General features: G+C 45.5%; 2 non-coding genes across 2 annotated transcripts; one reads left to right on the top strand and one right to left on the bottom strand.

Annotated features, from left to right (window-relative positions):
• The first annotated feature begins 11,136 nt into the window (after nt 1-11,136).
• Nucleotides 11,137-11,218, top strand: TRNAS-GCU (transfer RNA serine (anticodon GCU)). Its single transcript has one exon. It is a non-coding gene; the product is annotated as a tRNA-Ser (tRNA).
• Nucleotides 11,219-12,175: 957 nt separating this feature from the next.
• Nucleotides 12,176-12,249, bottom strand: TRNAN-AUU (transfer RNA asparagine (anticodon AUU)). Its single transcript has one exon. It is a non-coding gene; the product is annotated as a tRNA-Asn (tRNA).
• Between the last annotated feature and the right edge of the window lie 325 nt (nt 12,250-12,574).

Genomic DNA, 12,574 nt, shown 5'->3' with positions numbered 1-12,574 from the left:
AGTGTTTTGCTTTACTATGCATGGTGTGTGTTTCTGTAAAATACTGCATTCACCAACATCCATATTTCTTGAAAAAGAATAGGATTGGTTGTCCTTGCTAGTCAACTCCGACCCTCAAGGCTCAACCACCACTCCCTTCAAAGCTGTGATTCTGAACAAAATCACTCAATTTGTTACTAAAACAACAACAACAACAACAAAAAACAACCTGACCTTGTGTAATCTGATGCTCACGTAAAGATCTCCAATACCATTGGACCGAGCTCGCGCTATAGTTTGCAGGTTTATAACGTTCGCGTTATATTAAAAAAAGCTGGAGGCAGCGCGAACTCGGCCACATTACACGTCACATTCATTTCTTATTTGCACAGAATCACATGTTGAGTCCACGCCAAGACTCCGACCACTTTTCTATTCTGTAGCAAATCAATTCAATCACCGCATTTTCCCTCTCTCCTCCATTCACTGTTGTATCGAGGACAAGATTTATAACCCCCTTTTTGTTTTTCCTGTACTTGTCAATCATATTTTGACTGTGCATTGCATTTATAAACTTTTCTAAGCTGTGCCAATTCCATAAATGGCCTGCAGATGTCGCTGTGCTACACCCAGTAGAAATCTCCTGCCCTGGTGCGGCAGGTGAACTGCACCATAGGCAGCTCCAGGAAACTGCATCTGCGAAACAGTCAATTACAGGTCTAGATAGAATTTAGTGTTTTAGGAGGTGCTGCTCATGCTGTCACCATATGATTCACGATGCAATAAGGAGCAGTCACCACTCTTTATTATTGTGTGGACACGTTACTCCTCACGCAAATCTGATAGAATGACGTAAATGATCCTTTGGGCAATATTATGTGATGATGCTAAACGCTACTTTGGTATTCCTCTGTGCTGTAAGAGGAGTCGTCGTCTTACACGTAGTTTAGAGATGAAAAGGAAATGGATTTCCATGTGAGATCTGGTAAAACTAGCCTCGTCCCTGGGTGGGCTCGAACCACCAACCTTACGGTTAACAGCCGAACGCGCTAACCAATTGCGCCACAGAGACAGTGTAGTAAGAGCCTTTCCGGTTTGGTTCTGTAACAAAGGACAAGGACCGTGTGTCACCACATTGTACAGTGTGGATGTGAATTGTGGCCGCGCAGTCAGCATTAACTGATTATCTCAAGCACCACAAAGCTACACATTGCTATGGAAATGACCTACTCTTCAAGGTAATCTCTGGGGTTCTTCGGGAGGGGGTTGTAAAGGCGCATTTCAGTCGATACTGGGGAGCGCTTTGGATTTAAGTCTTATTGTTAATCTATGTTGTGTGGCAGTGACACAGGTTTGGCACCGTTCAGTGGCTTTGTCATTGCAGGTTTCAATTCCAGGGGTAATTGCACTTCACTGAATTTTATGAAGGTGGCTCAACCTCTGCCAGGTGGGCTCTCTTGAATGTCAGATGCTGAGATCTTAGGCCAAAGTTTGTCTATTTTGTCTCAAGAAAGCATAGAGTGTTCCACAATCATTACAAATGGCCACAATTGAGGAGCTTGGAGTGAAGGTAGCTTGCTGGTGGTCCCTTGACTAGTCCTTGGGCGAGGAAGACTGATTATACAGGACAAGTTGGAAAGGGATTGATGGATGGGAAATCCTACTGTTCTAATCACAGATCAAGGTCAAGGGAAGGTTTGATTTCCTTAAGCACCTGTCCAGGGGCTCGTCAACATTTCAGGAGGAGTTTATATGTGCAGGATGTATTGCTCGTCGATCCAGATGAGTGTATAGTTAGTTGGGCTTCTCATAGGGGTGAAGCAATGTTCACCGACAAGACCAGGATATCTGAGGGTGCACAGACCTGCACAGGAGTGCCAGAGCATAGATGGCAGCACTTGGACAGGTTCTGGCCCACATACTGACTAGTTTCGTAGCCAGTAGTTTCAATTTTATGGTTGTATGAAATTCGTGTAAAGTCTTTTGACATAAATAATGCAGCAGTTAGGAAGAATTATAAAAAAATTTGGGCAATAAAAAGATGGCACAAGGATGCACTTCACACTATAAAACAGAACGAAAACACAAGAGTTGCAAACAGCAGTCATTCACATTCTGTTCTTTGATGTTGTTCCAACGTTCCAACTACAGAATAAACATTTGGATTCTCTGTGTATTGTGAAGCAATTGGATCCGGCGTGGTTGATGCAAGTGCATGCCTAATCTCTAAAGGTTGGCTCGGCTGCCACTATGAGTACCGGTACTCAGGAGGAGAAAAAAAGTGCCTGTACTCAGTACCTGCGAGCACCGGTGCATTTAAAGCCCGGAGGACAGTGTATTAAAGCCGATTGTATACAAAGAGTTAAAGACGTGGCATGATGGGTGAACATTTCCACGTGAAACACCAGGGGCGGGCAGGAGCCCCTGCAGCTGCTTCCAATGAAGGACCCAGTGAACTGTTCTAGTTCACACATGAACAATTGATGCAGCGCGCTCTGTTTGCACAAATGTGTGTTTAGGCTGATTTGTAATCTTTGAAAATACTTCAGAATTTACATAATAAAAATAAATGTACAAACACAAACGTGCATTAGCCAGGAATTGAAATCGGACCTCCCGCATGCCAGGGGAGAATTCTACCACTGAGCAAGCAATGCTTCATGCAGTCAGAGGCAGGAGACTGTTCATAGAAGAATCCCATTCTCTAAAGACCATGATTTCTATATTTATTTTTGTCGTTGTATTATTGCAGACAACTGGCAAGCAGTTCTTGTCAATGTGTACTACAGAATTACAAAGTGTACAGTGGTTAAGTGCCACCTTACCACACCTTCAGTCAGCCTTAGTGTTTTTTTATCCATATGCGTCTTTCAAATTGACATGTATTCAGCACATTCATACACTTTTAAAAGAGAAACTACACAATTTCCAGAATGCACTTTTTTGTTGCGGCAAAACTTAGGGTCAGTTGAAGATGGCTCAGCGCAATATAACATTTTGTAGCAACTGGAGATTACAAATTTTTCTAGCTTTGCCTTAAGAATTTTAGATTCTATTGAGGACACGGAGGCGAGGATTATGCTTCTCAATCTTTCCTACTAAAAAGAACAGCAGCCAATAAAAAAGCAGGAAACACTTATTGAGGCTTTGAACCCCGCCTCCCATAACCACGAATAGCAGACCAACATAGTCTATAAACTGGTGAGGCATCATCTGACTTCCTCTTTCTTTGTATACAGGCTATACCATTCAGTGCCCACGTCCAGAAACAGTCTCCTGACCGCAAGGAACATCAACCAAAGATTCATGCTTGCAAAAACGAAGAAAGGATGTTCTACCAGAACTTCACCCTTGTATGGAATCAGATTCTAAAAAGAAAAAAACATGATGAGACAAGTATATTACAACCAGTAATTTCAAGAGTGGGAAAAATGCTTGCATCACAAACCAAATCGTGTAAATAACATTTTAATTCAATTTATTTACTGGGTGGGATAATCCTGGTCTCCATGTCTTTAATAGAATCTAAAATTCTTAATGCAATTTTGTATGCTATGTCAGGACCGGAGGCTCTGATTATGCTGGTTCAAGGCTGGTCCACCACCAAATTAGAAACATGCATTACTGGTTTATAATAAAACGTTTTAAACATGGGACTCCAGGAAGAAACCGTGCCATGTAATACAGAGTCCAACAGGTCACAGCACGCCAAGACTGTCTTTAGGACCTCAAGCAACACCAACACTCCTGATGCGCCCTGTTTTGAACTATTGACACCAACCACAAATCATCCTCAGCAGAGTGGATCAGCTCCAGATGAGGGACATGATTCCACCCGGTATGCTGCCAGAATGTCACTGATCTGTGCGAGCCAGCGTCTATGTCCTGAACCATTATGGTTAAATTATGAAGGTGAATGGAGATATCCTAGTCAGCCAACATCATCTGTCCATGTACTCACTGCTATCCTGCTGACTGACTATAGAGACTGATGGACTATGTGGTATCCAGTTTGTTTTGTTTCGTTTTCCACAGTTTGGACGTGTCTTTTTGTTTGGATTTTGGCAGGGATGTAGTGTCCTGCTGGGCATGTAATGATGCAGCCCCTACTACAGGGCCCTGCTAACACCCACTCCTCACCCATCAAACACCGGCGTCACCAGTCAGCTGACCGTGCTAATAAAAAGGGACTGGGCTCATGTGTCCTGGGCCAGATATGTATCCACCACACTAGCGTCCGTCACTATTTTACCCAGCATGTGGGTTTAAGGCCCCTAACATCACAACACCTAGAGAAGCTATAATTAGGTGTCGCATTAGCATTGTAGCGCTGTGATACGGACACGAGAACTAAAATATAGCATTCAGGTATAGCTCCTGGTTACGAAACCTCAGCAGTGAGATAAATTGGCGCTGCAGCGGACTCGTCAGTCAGAAGTTTCTCAGACTATACACACACTCTGCTCTCTTGTATTCTTCCGTTTGCATGTCTATTAACACACGTGTGTCATGCTTCTTGTCCCCTTTACTGATGGCTCCGCGTTGCCCGCTGCTACCCCCCTCCTCCCACACACCTAACCACTTTTATTATTCTATCCTGTTTTCCTTTGTGAAGGATTCCTTGCCAAACAGCTATTTCCCTGGGGTTTTCCCATGTTTTTCCGTCACTCTTTTTGCCATCTATGTTCTACCTAACAAATAACAGTACTGACGATGGGTCTGCTTGCAGAGGGCGTAGGTTAAGCAAAAATGAACACAAGCAAAAACTAGACAAAACATATGAGGGTGATGTACAGGTATGACACCCGTGACCTTATTGGTCTTGTCAGCTACCCAACTGAGGTTACATACTGTAATGTCGCTGATCGGTGACGTAACCGACTAGCTGATGTGTGTTTGGTGGGCGGGGGAATCCACGGGTGTTGCCGTGAGGATTCCCCTTTGTGGCGACAGTTTATTGGTTTGCTCCGAGGCATGAGCCTCGGAGCTATAAATAAACGTAGGTGTGGCCGTGGGGCCAGACACGCGGCATGCAGAGAAGCACAGAGAACCCGTGCGGCACACCGGAACGCGTGGCTGGCCTTCCTCGACCACGCTGACAATTTCCACACATTAATCAACTTTGTCGAGTGAGTTATTCAGCGGCCGCTGCGCGTCTCCCAATAAAACGTTAATGTTCCTGCTACAAGAGCAGGCAACATTACAAATTGGCGACGAGGGGTGCGCGAACCCTCGCACCTGGTTGTGCTTCGCTGCGGCCGCGTGGAGGACACGTGGTGCTCGTGCGGCGCTTGCACAGCCGAACTAAAAAAAAAAAAGACTACAAAGTGAGCGGAAGCCGCGTAACGCGTGGTGCTCTTGCCAAAGCTATTTTTGGATTTCAATCCAGAGAGGCGGCCGTGAGTAACACGGTGCTCGTGCCTGATCTGGTTAGAGACATTTCTGCACAAGAAGAGTGCCGAGTGCAAATAGAAAAGTTATTTCCCACGCCCTGACAGGAGTTTGAGTGTGTGCACCACACTGTTTTCTTTTCTACTCTTGGTCTAAGAAAAAGGTAACGAAAGGAAAACTGAAATTAATAAGAAAAGGACAATTGTTCTTGGGCTAAAAAAAAAAAAAAAAAAAAAAAAATGGAAAATACATCTGTTACCTGCACAGCGGAAGGAAGTCTATGGCAGCATAACCAGCAAGTATGTCCGCTATACCTCCTGTAGAACCATTTATTGTAGAGGCAGCACCATCTGCCCAGGCTCCAAAGTGGAAAGACTGGGTAGAAAGAGTACTCATATTCTTTCAGGCCACCAAGGTAGAAGATGACCAGAAGCGTTCATTGCTAATCCACATAGGTGGTAGAGACATATACAAGATATAAAAAAACCTAGTGGAAAATGAACCCAAAACGCATGCTATGCTGATAGCGGCACTGAACAGGCATTTTGAACCTATGGTTAACACAGACTATGAAAGGTTCATATTTAGACAATCGAGACAACAGATGGAAGAATCGCTAGATGCGTTCCATCTAAGGTTGAGAGAGCTGGCAAGCACTTGCAGATTTAATGATGAAACGGAGGAAGTAAGAGGGCAGTTGATTCAAGGGTGTGCGTCTCTAAGGCTTCAGGAGCGCATCCTGGAGGAATCTGGAAAATCATTGCCAGACATTTTACAATTAGGACGCACAAAAGAACTGTTGAAAGCCAGAGCTTCACACATGGAAGCTGCGTTACAACGACCCATCAAAGAAGAGGTGGTCAATGTAGCCACAACACCCGTGAATCGCCCCAGACAAAAGCTGAGCAAAGTCCGAACAAGGCAATGCTGGTATTGTGGAGGGATACCACATAAGTCATCAGAGTGCCCAGCCAGAGGAAAAATATGCTCCAGCTGTGGTAAAATGAATCATTTTGCAAAGGTTTGCCGGTCAAAGACAGCTGCAAGTGCATCGGTCAATGTTACACTGGAAGAGGCTATTCCGGAAAAAAAAGGACGAGGAAGTGACATGGATGACGATGAGATGATGATCCATGTGGTACATTCTTTATTTGCGGTCAAACCCTCTAATCATCAACAGGCATCTCTTCCCAGGTGCCAAATTGTGATGGGTGATCACAATATTCTGGCTGTAGTGGACACTGGGGCATCAATAAATCTTTTAGCTGCGGAAGAGTACCATCGGATGGCACAGCCTCCAACGTTAACCAAGACTAATATTAAGGTATATGTCTGTGGACAGACTACCCCTTTAGATTTGAAAGGCGTGTTCCAAACAAATCTTGTGCATGGGTCACAGTCCACTTCGGCAAAAGTCTACGTGACTGAAGGAGGAATGGGCATGCTATTGGGATGCAAAGCTGCTGAAGAGCTGGCAATTGTGACATTTGCTTTCAGCATTCATCAAGAGTCTGTGGCAGAATTGGTTGCCCGATATGAAAAGGTATTCAATGGTATAGGATGTCTCCGAGGTAGAGAAATCAAGCTTCACATTGATCCTACGGTACAACCAGTTGCTCTTCGTCACCGGCGAGTGGCTTTCTACCTCCGACCCAAGGTAGAAAAAGAACTGGAGAAGTTAGAAAAAGCTGGGATCATCGAGAAGGTGTCGGGACCCACTCCCTGGGTATCCCCCATAGTGGTGGCCAGGGAGCCCAAACAACCTGGTGAGGTGAGAATTTGTGTGGACATGCGACTCCCTAATGTTGCCATCCGAAGAGAAAGACATCTCACGCCAACAATAGATGACATCCTGGGGGAGCTCAGTGATTCGCGATGGTTTTCGAAGTTGGATCTTCAATCAGGATACCACCAGTTGGTACTAGACAAAGACTCACGTTACATTACGACTTTCTCGACCCATGTTGGGCTTTGAAGGTATAAAAGACTGAGTTTCGGAGTATCTAGTGCTGCAGAGGTGTTCCAGAATGTCATTCAGGAGCTATTGGTTGGTTTGCCTGGAACACTTAATGTCAGTGACGATATTCTTGTTCATGCGCCCACTGTTGCAGAACACCATTCTCGACTACAGAAAGTTCTACAGCGTATTCAGGACTCGGGGCTCACCCTTCATCGAGAAAAATGTGAATTCTTGAAGGACAAGATACAATTTTTTGGTTATGTATTTTCATCGAGTGGAGTAGCTCCAGATCCAACCAAAGTGAGTGACATTAAAAGTGCTCCTCCTCCCACCAATATTACTGAAGTCCGGAGTTTCCTAGGAATGGTAAATTATTGTGGCCGTTTCATTAAGGATTTATCTAATCTCACACAGCCTTTGAGAAATCTCACCAAAGCTTCTGAGCCATGGAAGTGGGGCGTCCCCGAGCAGTTGGCATTTGATATGATTAAAGATGCTCTGTCCAGCGAGACCATTTTGAAGTTTTTTGACCCGAAACGAAACACCAAGATTGCTGTTGATGCTGGGCCTAAAGGGTTAGGAGCTGTATTACTGCAGGAATATCCTGAAGGCATGTGGTATCCTGTGGCCTATGCCAGCCGATCACTTACTGACACCGAACAACGGTACTCGCAGATAGAGAAAGAAGCAATTGCGGTACATTGGGGTTGTAAGCACTTCCATATTTATGTGTATGGCCGACCATTCGTCGTGACCACTGACCATAAGCCGTTACTTCCCCTGTTTAATGGCTCTGCGTCGAAACCACCTCCCAGGATTGAGAAGTGGATGTTACAGTTACAAGATTATCGGTGCCAGTTAGAATACCGACCTGGATCTGAGAATCCTGCAGACTATTTGTCAAGGCACCCACGTGAGGCCTCTTTGGTGGAGATGGAAGAGGCACACGAAACAGAAGAATATGTCCGATACGTTACGGACAGGTCTCGGCCAATGCCCATGACACTGAATGAAATTGTGCGAGCCACTAAGCGTGATGAGTGTTTGCAGAAAGTTATGGTGGCTATGCGCCTGAATCAGTGGCACCGTTTGAAAGGACAGATGCCTTTGCTAACTCCCGACTCCCAACGCATTATTGGAAGTCTTTACCATGTGAGGGATGAACTAACCACTGACGCTGATGGCTGTCTTTTGAGAGGAAATAGATTGGTCGTTCCCTCTTCCCTTACTCCCCGAGCGGTAGAGTTGGCACATAATGGTCATCAAGGCATAGTTAAAACGAAGAGCCGTCTCAGGTCGAAGGTGTGGTTTCCTTTAATGGATGAGCAAGTGGAGAACCTGGTGAGGTCCTGCCGGTGGTGTCAAGTCACAGGTGAACCGAGTCGACCTGATCCGGTCCAAACTGGCCCGCCCCACCTGGCCCATGGGTATCGGCGAGTTTGGATTTTGGAAGCTTACCTGATGGTCGTCACACCATGGTTCTCATCGATGATTTTTCTAAATATCCTGAGGTGGAGATCATCCCTACCCTTACAGCTGATGTCGTAATTTCTGGTTTAGAAAAAGCCATGGCAACCCATGGTTTGATATCGGAAATTAAGACAGATAATGGGCCTCCTTTCCAAAGTAACGAGTTGGCAGACTATCTACATATCACTGGCACTTTTCACCGCCGAATTACGCCACGTTGGCCTCAAGCTAACGGTGATGTTGAGAGGTTCATGCGGACTCTTAACAAAGTTATTCGAATTGCCGTTGCTGGTGATCAATCTGTTGAATATGCTATCTTTTCATTTTTGAGGAATTACCGTCAAACACCACATTCCACCACCAACAGAGCTCCGACTCACCTGGCGTTTGGGAGGGCCTCGTTGGATGCTATTCCTCACCATTCTTCTTGGAGTCCTCCCGCTGTGTCCCGTGACATAGTTCAGGAGAAGAGGAGGATGTCGAATCAGCACGCGACCTGTAGGCGCCGGGCCATTCCCTCGGAGCTGAAAGTTGGTGATCAAGTGCTGCTGAAGCAAACTGTACCGGGAAGCAAGTTTCGCACGCCGTTCGGCACTGTCCCGTGGACCATTGTTTAACGAAAAGGTTCGGCTGTTGTAGCCCGGCGGGGCGATGAGACTGTGACCCGTAACATATCTTGGTTTAAACGGTTTTACTCTCCAGAGGCTGCTATCAGGCATGAGGTTGCTGATTCTGAGGATTTGTTTCCGTTATCTCCAGGTTTGTCTGTGGATGACTCAGTGTCTCGTTCGACTGTTTTGATGGATGCTAGTCCCCTTTCTAGCCCCGTTGACACTGCCTCTGGTGATGTGATTCCAGATGTGCTGTCTCATCGTTCCGAGTCCACACGATACAACCTGCGTAACAATCCTGGCCCTTCTGTTCGACTGCGTGATCATCTGTGTGACTTTTTAACTGTGAAAAAAAATTCGTTTTTTGGTGTCACTGTTTGTGGTTTGATTTAAAAAAAAAAAAAAAAAAGATTTTGGGAGGAATGTAATGTCGCTGATCGGTGACGTAACCGACCAGCTGATGTGTGTTTGGTGGGCTGGGGAATCCACGGGTGTTGCCGTGAGGATTCCCCTTTGTGGCGACAGTCTATTGGTTTGCTCCGAGGCATGAGCCTCGGAGCTATAAATAAACATAGGCGTGGCCGTGGGGCCAGACACGCGGCATGCCGAGAAGCACAGAGAACCCGTGCGGCACACCGGAACGCGTGGCTGGCCTTCCTCGACCACGCTGACAATTTCCACACATTAATCAACTGTGTCGAGTGAGTTATTCAGTGGCCGCTGCGCGTCTCCCAATAAAACGTTAATGTTCCTGCTACAAGAGCAGGCAACATTACACATACTTCTCCTAATCGTGAAGCTGTTTTCCTGTCTCCTGGGCGGGAATCTGTTTTTTTTTCTGTTTTGAAGACGGGAAGGTTGCAAGAACTTTCCTTTGAAATGAGACATTATAGAGGGATGGGGGGCATAAAGAGGCATTTTCTTCCTTGCACTGAGATCAAACCATACAGCAGACTCTAACCAAGTAAGCTAACAAAAACACCAGACTCTAACCGACTGAGCTAACCAACCTTGCTCATGTAGCATATTCTCGTGACATTGAAAGTAAGGATGTACAGAACACAACAGGCTTCACATTGAAGATAACACAAAAGCCGAGATGCGTGGAGGCGATGTGTGGTAGTGATTGGTCACCCGTTTTGAGGTCACGGGGCACTGGTTACATTGCCTCTCAGTGACATCACTTCCTATGAGGGACAGGTTCGCTTTTTAAATGGTCTCTTGACGCCAGTACATCACAGCTTCTGATTTTCAGATTTAGTGACATCATTGTTTCTGATTCGTAGTGACGTCATGGCCTCTTGTTGGTAGGTTTAGTGACACAAGTGCCTTTCACCGGCCGGAGCCAGGCTGCATCTCTGTGGTTGGATCATTTATAGCAGTTCCTGTCGGTGGCCTGATGGTGACAGGCATGTGGCGTCTCTGCCACAGTTTTTTGAGTCAGTGCCATCAGTGGCTCATTTTGTCCGTGTGGTTACCCCATCGGTGGCCAGTGACATAATGTTCTCCAAGTTAATCTGCCCTTAGACACCACCCACTTAAGGCATATTGACTAACACACTGTGCAGTGGGACTGTTTTCGACATGTGAGGTATCATTAATTATTTATTATTATTAACTATTTATATTATTCAGTAAACACAAAAAATTCCTTGTTCCATACCTACCGCATGTATCAAGCCTCGTCACCAGATATAGAGAGCTGGTAAACCGTGGTTTACAGTGGACGAGGTGGCCGAGTGGTTAAGGCGATGGACTGCTAATCCATTGTGCTCTGCACGCGTGGGTTCGAATCCCACCCTCGTCGAATGTTTTGCTTTACCGTGCATGGTGTGTGTTTCTGTAAAATACTGCATTAACCAACATCAATATTTCTTGAAAAAGAATAGGATTGGTTGTCCTTGCTAGTCAACTTCGACCCTCAAGACTCAACCACCACTCCCTTCAAAGCTGTTATTCTGAACAAAATCACTCAATTTGTGACTAAAACGACAACAACAACAAAACAACCTTGTTTCTGATGCTCACGTAAAGAGCTCCAATACCATTGGGCAGAGCTCGCGCTATAGTTTGCAGGTTTATAACGTTCGCGTTATATTAAAAAAAAGCTGGAGGCAGCGCGAACTCGGCCGCATTACACGTGACATTCATTTCTTATTTGCACAGAACAGTATGTTGAGTCCACACCGAGACCCCGACCGCTTTTCTATTCTGTAGCAAATCAATTCAATCACCGCATTTTCCCTCTCTCCTCCATTCACTGTTGTATCGAGGACCAGATTTATAACCCCCTTTTTGTTTTTCCTGTACTTGTCAATCATATTTTTACTGTGCTATCCATTTATGAACTTTTCTAAACTGTGCCAATTCCATAAATGGCCTGCAGATGTCGCTGTGCTACACCCAGTAGAAATCTCCTGCCCTGGTGCGGCAGGTGAACTGCACCATAGGCAGCTTCAGGAAACAGCAGCTGTGAAACAGGTCTGGATAGTATTATTAGTGTTTTAGGAGGTCCTGCTCATGCTGTCACCATATGATTCACGATGCACTCAGGAGCAGTCACCACTCTTTATTATTGTGTGGACACGTTACTCCTCGCGCAAATCTGAATGAATGATGTAAATGATCCCTTGGGCAATAATATGTGATGATGCTAAATGTTACTTTGGTATTCCTCTGTGCTGTAAGAGGAGTCGTCGTTTTACACGTAGTTTAGAAATAGAAAGGAAATGTATTTCCATGTGAGATCTGGTAAAACTAGTCTGGTCCCTGGGTGGGCTCGAACCACCAACCTTTCGGTGAATAGCCGAACGCGCTAACCGATTGCGCCACAGAGACGGCATAGTGGACGCTTTTCCGCTGTGTTTCTGTAACGAAGGACAAGGACCGTGTGTCACCACATTATACAGTGTGGATGTGAATTGTGGCCGCGCAGTCAGCATTAACTGATTATCTCAAGCACCACAAAGCTACACATTGCTATGGAAATGACCTACTCTTCAAGTTAATCTCTGGGGTTCTTCGGGAGGGGGTTGTAAAGGCGCATTTCAGTCGATACTGGGGAGCGCTTTGGATTTAAGTCTTATTGTTAATCTATGTTGTGTGGCAGTGATACAGGTTTGGCACCGTTCAGTGGCTTTGTCATTGCAGGTTTCAATTCCAG

Source organism: Pleurodeles waltl, chromosome 12 (assembly GCF_031143425.1).
Source record: "Pleurodeles waltl isolate 20211129_DDA chromosome 12, aPleWal1.hap1.20221129, whole genome shotgun sequence".
NCBI lineage: Eukaryota > Metazoa > Chordata > Amphibia > Caudata > Salamandridae > Pleurodeles > Pleurodeles waltl.
This window is presented reverse-complemented; position numbering and strand designations above follow the sequence as displayed.